Below are 12,560 nucleotides of genomic sequence, written 5' to 3'. Positions count from 1 at the left end.
AATGTGTTTGGGGCAAAAGTGATACACCCCTCTCTCCACAACCAATCCCAACCTTCAACCAAGGTTCCGTTGCAGATTTGCCCTAGATGGCTCAATCGTTCATTCGATAAATAGTTATTAAGGTCTCTGGAGACACAAAGCTAGACAAGGGATGATGTGGTTTCTGGAAGAACCCAGAGGGAAACTTAAGACATGCTCACAGAGCTAATCAAAACTGCTACCATGCTGCCTTCCCTCACATTGCTACACAGAGGCAGATGCCAGGCTGTTCTGGCCAGAGCTCTGGGTGACCGGTTGGGGGAGATGGAGAGCAGCAAACACTCGTAAGGCCCCTTGGTCCATGGCCCAGATGGTCCATGGCAGGCCGTTTGAAGGCAGGAGGGGAAGGCAGAGCTCATAGTAGGAGGACCAGGCAGAACCAGGAAATCCCCAGAGGTGTCCAGGCTAGGTCCGCAGGCCTGTGATCCCTGATGGGGCCCACAGGAGCACATTTTGCAAGTAACTACCTCAGGACCGGAGGCTTTTGCTCTTAGAAAGGGGGCTGATATGTTATCGAGCAGAGTCAGTATATTCTGAGAGTAAACATTGTGCATGAGGAAGGGGCAGAGAGACGTGCCACACATTGGTGGTGACGAGCCTACCCCCAAGTCAGCACAGATCTCCACGTTGGGCAGCAACGGATGGTGGCAGAGGAGTGGGGCTCCTGGACAGCAGGGCTCGAGTGTTTTCCGGGGCAGTCACAACATGTGGCTTCATGACGATGAGCACACATGTGTGCGAGGGGGAACCTGTGGGCGTGCGCCAGTCTGCACATACACATGCACACGTGGGCGGGAAGTGTGAGACTGTGTCTGAACCTCAGCGTGATCGTGTGCTTGGGACAGAATGTGTGTGTGTGAGTGTGGGTGTGAGGCGTGTACGTAAGAGTGTGAGTGTGTATCATGAGTGTGCATGCGTGTATACGAGTTTATCATGTGTTTGCGCGTGCATGTATGTGAGTGTAACATGCGCACACATGAGTGTAGGCATTGTGCAAGTGTGTGTGTGTGTGTGTGTGTGTGTGTGTGTGTAAGTATATGCATGTGTGTGCATGTGAGCGTTTGTGCGTGTGAGCAGGTATGAGGACTGGCGGTTTCATATGTCTGCCTTCCCCTCTCACTAGATTATAGGCTCCTAAAAGCTGTAGCCCTGCTTCTCCAGTTACCTGTGTAGTAACTGGCATACAGGAGGCCACACACCTACATTTTGTGGGGGTCAAATATGTACCGAGCGTATGCTACCTGCTTTAAATCCTGATCTCATTTAATCTCCATCGCCACCCTGGGAGGTGGCAGTTGCTGCCCCCATTTCGCAGCCGAGGTGACTGAGGTACCGAGAGATGAAATGGCTTATTCAGTCCACTCAGCCTGAGCGTGGTGGGGCCAGATTTTGATCCCAAAACCCAGGCTCTGTCTGTTCAACCACATCACCTCCCATCACCCAGCAAACAGAAACCAAGAAAGAAAAAAAAGCTGATCGGGTGATAGAAGCTCATCGGGACACTGGGTCCGCAGAGGGTGGATGGGGGCCATGAGCCCTCGGCACTGGTATTCGGTGTGTGCCGAGCTGTAGCGGTTGCACGCTGTTCGCCACGGGCATGGCGAGTGTACCCGCCATCTCACTTCCTCTGAAATCACCTCCCCCCTCCTCTCCCTGTTGTATTTACATCAAGAGACTGCCTGCTGAGTAACACAGAGCTGTAAACAGAGAAGCCACATTTGGAAAAGCTTGAAATTCTTGACCAAAACACAAGACTCACAGAGAGGTCAAAGTAAACGACAAGCTAGCGAGCAAACTCTTTTAATGGTCAGTGCAAGTAAGCGTTACCTGCATCGGTAAGAACGTAAACTTCATTACAGCTATTCCTGAGGTTATGTAATATTGCAGGAATATCCGTTACCTCCTGGTATGAGGATACAGCTCTCTGGGCCAAAATGTTGGGAAAGAATGAGCCAGGAATGCTTCTTCACAGAGTTTATTGGGTTGTCAGTGCACAGCTGGTTCTTGCACATCATGACACAGAGTCGGATGCTTATACACACTCTGGTAACGTGTCCTTATATAGCGTTTGGCAGTTTGCAAAGAGCTCCCACATACACAGCCTTCCTACCTTAGTATTGCCTGTTTGCAACGGTAGAAAAGAAATTAACATCTCCATTTGATGGAAGAAGGAACAGGTACAGAAAAGGTAAGGGACTCGCTCAGAGTAATTCAGATCAAGGCTGGTGGAGCCAGGAGTCAGACTCAGTTCTCTTGCTCTTCATCCTCTTGACTCTCCGCTGTGAGGGCTGTTTTCACCTGGCCACAGCAATCGTTTCCATTTTACTTCATTTGGAGCCTTAAACATCTCTTGCCTAGATCATTCCAATCCTCCTGCTCAATTCTTAGCCTCCAGTACTCGCAAGAGAGCCACCATGCACCGGCTGGGAGCCATGCTGTGGGATGAGCTGGCCTCTCGGGTGGGAAGATGGATGAACCCAGAAGCTGTGGGTAGAGACAAGGAGTGTTGCTTCCCCCACAGAGGTAGGGGACAAAGTGGTTAGGGTACAAAGTAGGGAGCCCCCCCCTCTACCCGTCAACAAAGACATTTAGGACTAACTTTAACGTTGAAGTCAACATCCATGACGAGGCACCTCCCTGTGCTATGACCAAAATAACCACTGTGCTGGGGCTTGATGCCCAGGTTACATGTTTGGACTATTCTGGGTGCCTTGCAATTCCATATAAATTTTAGAATCAGCTTGTCAATCTCTGCAAAAGAGTCATCTGGGATTGTGTCAAATCTGTAGACCATTTTGGGGAGTATTGCCACCTTAATGTTAAATCTTACAACTAGTGAACATGTGATATTTTTCCATTTATTTAGATCTTTTCAGCTAAATTCTTCTCAATGGTGTCTTCTAGTTTTCTGACAATAAGTGTTAGACTTGTCATACTGGATTTATCCCTGTATATTTTGTTCTATTTGATGCTATTGTGAATGGAATCATTTTCTGTTATGAGTTCATTTTCAGATTGTTCAGAGCGAGTGCGTAAAAATACAATTAATTTTTGTACGTTGACCCTGTTACCCTTCAATCTTGCCGGTCTCATTTATTAATTCTAATAGTTTTTTAGTAAATTCCGTAAAATGTTCTGTGTGCACGATCATGTCATCTGTGAACAGAGAGAGTTTCACTTCTTCTTTCCTAATCTGGATGCTTTTCTTTCTTTTTCTTCCCTAACCGCCTTGACTAGAATCTCCAGCACACTGTGGGCTGGAAGCAGTGAGAGCAGATATCCTTTTAAATCTATGGAGACTTGTTATGTGGTCTAGCATTTGGTCTGTCCTGGAATGTGTTCCATGTGCACTCGAGACGAATGTGTATTCTGCTGTTCTTGGGCAAAGTATTCTATAAACGTCTGTTAGGTCTAGGTGGTTTGCAGTGTTGTTCAAGTCCTCAGTCCTGTGTTCCTCATTGCTGTTCTATCCATGACTGTAAGTGGGATGTTAAAGTTTGCAACTACTATTTTTGCACTATTTCTCTCATGAGTTTATTTTTGCTTCCTGAACTTTGGTGTTCTATTGTTAGGTGAATATATGTTTACAATTGTTACATCTTCTTGATTTATAGGCTCTTTTTTTTTTTTAATTTTTTTTTTTTAACGTTTATTACTTTTGGGACAGAGAGAGACAGAGCATGAACGGGGGAGGGGCAGAGAGAGAGGGAGACACAGAATCGGAAACAGGTTCCAGGCTCCGAGCCATCAGCCCAGAGCCCGACGCGGGGCTCGAACTCACGGACCGCGAGATCGTGACCTGGCTGAAGTCGGACGCTTAACCGACTGCGCCACCCAGGCGCCCCCGTAGGCTCTTTTATTAATATATATATTGACCTTCTTTCTCCCTTGTCATAATTTTTGTCTTAAAGTATATTTTGTCTGAATTTAGTACTCCACTCCAGCTCTCCTTTGGTTACTGTTTGTGCAGGATATCTTCTTCAATCCTTTTCCTTTAAACCTATATGTTGTCTTTGAATCTAAAGGACAATAGCCCCTCCTTACCTGTGGTTTCAGTTTCCCCAGGGTCAGTTACCTGCGGTCAACCGTGGTCTGGAAGATGATCTTCCTTCTGATATATCATTAGAAGGACAATAGTCGCCAAACCTTATGTCACATTGCCTATGTCATTCACCTCATTCCATCTCATTACAAAGGTATTTTATCATCTCACATCATCACAAGAAGAAAGGTAAATACAGTCTAACAGGATATTTTAAGAGAGAGAGAGACCACCTTCATATAACTTTCATTATAGTATGTTGTTATAATTGTTTTATTTGATTATTAGTTGTTGTTACTCTCTTATTGTGCCTACTTTATCATAGGTATGTATGTATAGGAGAAAACATAGCACATATAGGGTTTGGTACTATGTGGTTACAGGCATCCACTGGGGGTCTTGGAGCATATCCCCCATAGATAAAGAGGGCTACTATAAGTCTCTTTAGACAGCATATGGTTGATGTCTTTTTAATCCATCCTTTCACTTCAGACTTTTAATTGGAGAGCTTAACCCATTTATATTTAATGTTATCGCTGATAAAGAAGGATTCACTTTTGCTACTTTGCTACTTTTTTCTGTGTCACATATCTTCTTTGTGCCTCAAATCTTTAATTACTGACTTCTTTTGTGTTAAATAGATATTTTCTGACATACTCTTTTAATTCGCTTGTTGTTTCTCTTACTATGTATTTTTGGGTTATTTTATTAGAGGCCGCATTGGGGATTACATCTTAATTTATGACAATCTGGTTTGATTTAATACCAACTTAATATCAACAGTATTATCAAAGTATCAAAAGTATTCAAAAGTATATCAAAAGTATTCAAAAGTATTATCAAAGTATCAAAAACTTTTCTTAGATATCTCTATTCCCACACGTGTACTTATGTGCGTGTTACACCTTCATACACTGTGTGCTTTATACACTGTGTGCTCATCAATACGAATTTCTCATTATTGTTTTATGCAGTTATCTTTTAAATCAGATAAGAAAAAAAGAGAAATTACAAAGAAAAATACATCAGTCCTATCTTAAATATTTACCTATACATTTTACTGGTGTTCTTTACTTCTTGACATGGATTTGAGTTACTGTCTAGTGTCCTTTTGTTTCAGCCTGAAGGAATCCCCACAACGTTTCTTGTAGGGCAGGTCTGCTAACAGTTAGCTGTCTCAGCTTTGTTTATTTGGGAATGTGTTCATCACTCCTTCATTTTGGAAGAATAATTTCATCAGATATTGAACTCTTGGTTGACAGAGGTTTTGTTTTGTTTTGTTTTTCCCCAGCACTGCAGTTAAATATATCACCCACTTCAGGTTGAAGTAAGGTAGCGTGTGTGTACCAGATACTCAACAAAGGGTACACCCAGACAGGAGTTGGATTTTGAAACAGATAAGGGTGAAAAAAGTCTAGAAAGAAGTATATCTTGGAATGGGGAGACCCCATCCAGCTGTGCCTTCTGGGTGAGCTGAGATTACTGTCAGTCATAACCCACAAGAGCCTCACCCAGGACACATGACGACAGCCTGCAGAAGACTGCAGCCATGGTTTGGAAGGACAGTCTGTGGTTTCCAGGCTGAGACATGCGATGATTAGCATGGTGGCATAATTGGGGAAATAAGGCAGGAAATACCGTCTGTGAGAGAACGGATACGGAGGAGATGCACCATCTGTGCTGAGTCAGGAAGATTAGGAAGTGAGAGAGGAGAGGAAGGTGGAAACATGGGCTGAGAGGCATGACATGGGCATCAGCTAGAATTCTGTGAGTTGCAGGTCACTGAAAGGCAACCGAAACCAGCTAAAGCCAGAAGAGGGAATTTATCAGAAGTATATTGGAGATTTATTTACAAAATCTTTTGGGAGCTGGAGAACTAGGTTCGCAAAATGGACAAGAAAGATTCGGGGGCTCCAAAGGGCCTAAAAGTAAGAAGCACGAGGATTGTCTTCTTGCGGGACAGTGTAAGCAAGACACCCCTGCAGGATATCTCCGCCATACTGGAAGGCACCATTGTCACAGCAGGACATTGTCACTGCCGCTAGGACTGGGAAGTCCATTCTAACCATCTCTCAGACTTTTTTGTGATACTCAAGATTAGATCAAAAACCAGGCAGGGGCATCTAATGGGCTGAGCCTAGGTCACCTGGCCACATCTGATTGCCTGCAGGGACACAGCAGATCCGTTCCTTACAGCTTTCAAAGAGGGAGATGGCGGGAGATTCCCCCATGATAGGAAGGGGCTAGATGTTTTGCAGCCTCAAAACAAGTTCCATTCCATCATTACAAATGAGGGGAAGAAAAGGTATAATTTTGAGAGCAGGGGAGTCTTGGGTAATTTTGTCAACTTGGAGAAAAGAGCCAGTGAGGGAAAGAGGGATTAAAGATGCAAAAGGAGGGCAAATGTCTAGAAGAGCAGATGGAGGTTCTGTGCCAAGGGGAGGGGTTGGGTTGCCCAGAGGAGAGGAGCAGGGGGCAGGGATTGTTGTGCAGGGGAGAGCCCTGACCTTGGGGAGAGGTGTGAGTTGAGAGAGAAGGCATCTGGGAAATTTCCATTCTTTCCATCTGTCCCAAGCCCTGACTTTCCACAACAAGCAGGTGTTTTCACAAGGGAGAAGACTTGTTTTCCAATAATGTGAAACTGACCAAAGTGGTGAGTCACCATTTTCTAAAATCTGACTCTTTGGAGAGGGGAAAGCATTTCAGACCTGCTTCCTTGAAGGACCCAAGTGAGGACAGTTTTTGCCATTTGGGCTTGGGCAGGCTGATGCTTGGGTAGGCAGTTGTCCTGCCACTGGGTGCCCCCCCCCACCCCACTGCTTCAGGGGAAGGGTGTGACAGCTCTTTGGAACGTCAGTACACCATATTTCCAAGACTCAGTATACCATATTTCCAGGACTATTGAGGTCACAATTCTTTTTTCCTCTCAGCCTCTGCCACAAGCAAGAGCTCAGCACAGGATTCTGCCTGGCCCAAGGTATCAGACCTGTGGGATGGGGTCCTTACTGTCCTGCCTGTAGTGCCCTAGGGGGAAACCACATACTCAGAGCAAAGCTGTCCCACTGTTAGTTCCACATACTCTCTAACAGAAGCTTCCCCTTCTAAGATACCCGCAATGAGACTTAGCAGCTCAATAAAATCTCTGTCTGAAAGCTTCCCAATTAAATGGCAAGCCCAGAAGACAGTTGGCCAAGTAAAGATTCTTAAGTGAGTAGTATTTGTCTGAACCCAACATTTACAGGGGCTTAAAAATGAGGCCTTTGAGTTCCATAGAAACCCCATGTGGTAGACATAGTTTAGCTGCTCAGAGCCCCTTCAAGAAAGGACTCACTGCCCAGGATCAGGGCCGCGGGGAGTGGGATCAGCTGACAGCCACTAGCTCTTAGCTCTTTTAGGGTCAGCCTCAGCTTTCAAGCCAACTTCATGCTGTTCTTGGGTGGCCCCCAGCCAACGACTATGCAAGGCAGCGGTGGCCTTCTCTTCTCGAGGTCCTCAGCCAATGACCCTGGAAAGTGGCAGTACACAGCCCTGACCACCTCCATCCAAAGCCAGACCCTTCTGTTGGGCCTTCTACTTTGGAGCTCCCCAGAGTGCTGGCAGAGACACTGACGTGGTACTCTGACACTCCCTTCCCACCCCACTCCTGAACACGTGTTAATTCCCAATAAAACTCTCATCTCAGCACCTGCCCTAGAGCTGGTATCCCACTCACTCATCCATCCCATACAGCAGCCCCCCCCACCCCTGGACATTAGCTGTTACAAAGTTGAAGGCAATGTGGGACAAGTGCTACAATGGAGGTTGGAACAGAAGGCTGTGATGTCTGAGCCCGCTCGGTACCCTAGGCCCCCTCTGCCCCGACCCCAGGGCTACAACACTCCAGACACTGTGGCCTAGGCTGCAAGTCACAACTGAGGGGCTTTCCAAGCCAGGCCTCCATGTTCTGGTCTCAACCCTCTTACTCTGGCCTGGTGTGCCTGGGTGGTTTTACAATGCCCAGTCCTGGATTCTGCATCTTTGTCCTGATTCTCTGGCCAGGATCCTTGGGCACCAAAGACCCAGAAGAGTAGGAGTCCAGGGCTCTAGATCCATTCTGGGGGCCTGGGCTGAAGTGTGTGGCCAAGACTGAAATTAAAAGCCAAGCTAAACATCTGAAGGAGGCATTGGGCCAAGGACAGAGACAGACATTGGGCCTAAGGCAACAGGACTGAGGCCAGGGACAGTGGGCCACGCAAGACGCCCTGCTTTCTGGGACAGTGAGTCTTGCAACACCCAAGTGCCCACAGGCTAACCAAGGATACGTTCAGAGTACCAGCAAGGCAAGGCCACCAAAGTGGCAGAAAAGTTCACCTTTGATGAATCCCACACGATCATGCAATTAAAAAATCTAGAAAGAATACTTTAAATTCAGCATACTGTTAAGTTTTGTTTATAGTTTATATTTAAATTATGGGTTATAATATTTAAATTATGGGTTAATTTTTAAATTATGGGTTGGTCCTGGGTAATAATTATGGGTAATTTAAATTTTATATATTTAAATTATGGGTAAGGTCTTCATCAGCCCTGGCAAGAGGCCTTTTAGAAGGTTCCTGTGGCCTCAGGGATGGGTAATGAGAGAGATAGTAAAGGTGCTGAACTCTAACCATGGGGCTCTGAGCAGGGAAGGGACCCTGAAACAGGGTCCAAAAGGGTACATCCAAGTCTGGTAGGCAAAGAAGGGCAGCCAGAGGGTATATCTGGTGGGAAGTTCAGCTAGAGTAACAAAGGGGACCAACTAGGTAATGACTCTCCCTTTCATAACCATCCAAGATATTTTGAGGTTGACAGTGGGGGCTTGGCCTCACTAGCCATTCAAGGGCTCAGACTACAGGGCTTCTCCCTTCTCCTGCATGGACTTCCAAGATGGTGCCAGAAAAGGGAGACGAGCACGGAGGAGTGTTGGGGCAAGGGGTCCTGTGGGCCACAACTAGAGGCGGCCGCATCACGTCCTCTCCTGAACAATGGCCAGGGCACAGTCACACCGAGTGCAAGGAGGCTGGGAAATGGAGGGTATCTGGGCATGCCCGTGAAGGAGGGGAGAACAGATCTGGTGGAGAGCTAGCATTCTCTGCCCGCAGCAAAGAGTCGTCAGCTGAGGCGGCGGCGGGCACGGAGTCAGCAGGGGAGTAAATGGTCAGAGGTGTGCTGGCAAACACCTAACAACCGGCTGCCTAGAAGGAAACAATGTTAAGTCCTGATTGATAACGTTTACTGATCTTCTTGATGTAAATACTCCCACCACCACCAATTTCAAACTACCAGCATGATTGCTGAACACGGAGTTGCCAAGAGATGTGAGTAGCCCTGCAATATATAGATCAATTGAGTTCTTCATAGAATCAGAACCAACAGGAGATATAGATAGGTAGGTAGATAGATAGATAGACAGATATAGATAGATAGATATAAAATGTATTATAACATATTTATAACATATCTAAATATATATAATATATTTATATGACATACAAAATCGACCCTCACAATAGTATTTTCACCATGCATTTATAAAAGGTGCAAATAACCTTAAGAATGTAGACACTATTGAAATGTGGGAACATAATTAGGAAGTGATGTGTGTTGAGTGTGTATTCCCTTTGTTTTTAATATAATTTAGTTCGCTGTTTATAAAATGAAGCTTATAACATGTAATTTCTAATGATGTCTGTTAAAATTGCCAAATTCCTGAAAACTTAGCTATCAGCTCTCACTGGCTTTTGCTACTGGCCAGCTGGTCCAGCACACCACTGGGATGGACAGGAGTGACGTGCCAGAGAGCTGCAGCGTCAGCCTCCTGGCAGCAGGGACAGAGAGCACTAAAAGCAGGAAGTCAGGGGACACTGGTGCTGGTGACCGCTGCGCAGGCATCTCAGACTCTGCAACCGCAGTGTTTTCTCCTTCTGCCTCCAGAAGAGCACACTCTGTCCTCCCTACAGCTTCCGGAACAGGGGAGCAGGGTTCTGCTATCCATATGACATCTCGGTAAAAAATAGAGAAAGGCTCACCCTCCTGCCAGCAGATCCCTCGAATGGCGCTAGAACACAGAGCTTTGCCAGCAGAGCCCAAACCCAGCCCTACTCCCCCCTCTACTGGACACCGTTATGCAGTGCACAGGCCATACACCAGTACCTGTGGCTCTGTGTGGAATGGAGCAGTCTCCCGGTGAAACTTGGGATAGAGGCCCCTTTCCATTTTCTGAGTGGGAGATTGGCGAAATGTGTCCCTCCCTGAGAAGACTCCCTTGGGATGACAGCAGGCAAAGACTGCCTCTGGTGTCCCCAAGCTCACAGATGCAATTACCTCCTAAAGGAGTGGTTCTCAACCCTGGTCACATGTTGGATCACCAGAAGAGCTTTTACAACTCCCAGTGACCAGTTTACATGCCAGACTATATAGGACCCAATGGCAGATGGGACACAGGTGTTCGTTTTCAAAGCTCCCCAACATGCAGCCAAGGTTGAGAACCACTGATGTGAAGCCATCTTGGCTCTGGTCAATGACACTGGATTGGGTGACCACCTGACTGAGAGGTGTGCATTCTAGCGGATGCCTTTGACGAGTTCTACCCTCCCAAACCTCTCCACTCACCCTTCAGCGCCTAGCCACGTCTGGCCCACAGCAGCGTTAGGAAATGCTGAAATGATGCACGCCAGGGAACTGGAGAAGGGAGACCCAGGGCCACTGGGGCAGGGGCAGGGCAACGGGAAAGAGGCCATCTCTCTGTCTCTACTTCTACGTGAGGCCTGTATCTTTCTGCCTTGGGCTCAGTCTCCTGCCTGTAAGTCAGGGAGTAGTCTGTTCCTTCAAACAAAAACTTAAGCAAGAGGTCACCATGTTCAGCAGATCTCCTCGCCCCATTCTTGTCCTCATCCCACCTTCCCTCCTTGAAGCCTCAGAGGGACCTAGGGGCTCCTAGGGCCCTGTGGTACAGGCTTTGTAAACAGCAAGAAGGAGGGGACACTAATGTCCCTTCCAGCTGGACTCTATGGATCCCCTCATCCAGAGGAGTCCTGGGAACTTGGTCTGAGGGCAGAGAAAAGGAAGAGCTATGTTGTCCCCACCCCACCCCTGTCCCCCATCATTCTCAGGTGCACAGTCCAGAGTAGCTCTTGCCCTGGTCCCAGCTTTACTTCTGGGTTTGAGCCCAGAACCTCTGTGGTTTTGTCTGAATCCAACACTGATCCTAGGAAAATCAAGAGGGTGAGTCCAGCAACTTAATGTCATTGGGGGAAACAGCTGCACAGGAAAAGCACCCGGGGGTTGATTCTTAACCAAAACAAGTGTGAGCGGACCCAAACTGAATCCTCAGGGCATTTTCGTGCCTCTAGCTTAGAGGACGTGGTCCAGGCTGCATTACTCACAGGGCTTCATGATTGCTCAAGACGTTGTCACTGACCACGGGACCTTACCCTGTGGCCCTGATGTCAACATGAGATTTTCCAGATCTGTATCCTCCCCAGTGCTCCCCAGTGGCCTCTGTCCCAGCCTGACCCGGCCTCTACCTGGTCTGAAAGGAAAAGGAAAACACCATCATTCAGTGGTGTTTCTTGGATCTGTCCCCCAAGCCAGTATTCCTCATAGAGCTTGTGGCCTGAGTCCAGCCTGAGGCTCAGGGCTGGGAGTGCCGGAGGGATGTTGGGCAGTCTGTGAGACACAGATAAGAGCCCTGGGGAAGTGTTTAATGGCTCCTGCTGGTGGTAGAGTCGGGAGAGTTTTACAGGGAACTTGCTCAGAATGATCAGGCTTGTGTAACTGCAACCATGAGACAGCACACTCCAGAGAGAGGGAGACGCTAGTGCAAAGGCACAGGGGCACACGGGCTGCACGTGCACATGGCTGTGTGTGGTAGCATGCCCAGGAGATAGGTCACAGATGAAGGCATGGGCAATACCATGAAAAGCCTTGAATATTATATCAAAATACTCATTCATCTCTTCTGAGGGGTGGCCGAGGGCCAGAAAAAGTTGACTTCTTGCTGAGTAAGACAGCTTTGTCTCCAGGCACTCTGCTTTCTCCCTGCAACCTGGCCTTTGGAACTCCCACATCCTGGTGAGTCCTTGACCTCTGCAATCCTCTCCTCCTCTCTGTAGGCCAGACTTGTCCTCACTAGCATGGATTGCTGCAGGGCCTCCCAGTAGACCCCTAGCCCCCAGAACTTCTGCCCATCCAGGTGCCAGAGTTGGTTCCACATTAATAGGACATTTGGGGTTCAATAGACATGGGGGCACTCTGAGGATCAGGGAGGGAGCATGGCTGTTCCAAGCAAAGTGGTCATCATTGAGACCCCTCATCTTCAACTGTTACAAGGTCCACACAGCACTCAGGCTCAAAAAACAAACACGAAAAACAAAAAACCCAGCCCCAGGCACAAATGCCTAACCTCTCATGGGGTCATTTAAGGGGCACAAAGGCTGGTCCTCACCATCCAACAAGTTCC

The 12,560-nt window shown here is 47.3% G+C and overlaps 1 protein-coding gene across 5 annotated transcripts in view; it reads left to right on the top strand.

Annotated features, from left to right (window-relative positions):
- ARHGAP22 (Rho GTPase activating protein 22) overlaps positions 1-12,560 on the top strand; it is a 180,591-nt gene that overhangs the window by 19,628 nt on the left and 148,403 nt on the right. The window lies entirely within an intron of this gene.

Source organism: Herpailurus yagouaroundi, unplaced genomic scaffold, assembly GCF_014898765.1.
Source record: "Herpailurus yagouaroundi ecotype Mexico unplaced genomic scaffold, PumYag 163, whole genome shotgun sequence".
Taxonomy (NCBI): Eukaryota; Metazoa; Chordata; class Mammalia; order Carnivora; family Felidae; genus Herpailurus; species Herpailurus yagouaroundi.
Note: the sequence above shows the minus strand (reverse complement) of the source record. Positions and strands in the feature narration are given on the sequence as shown.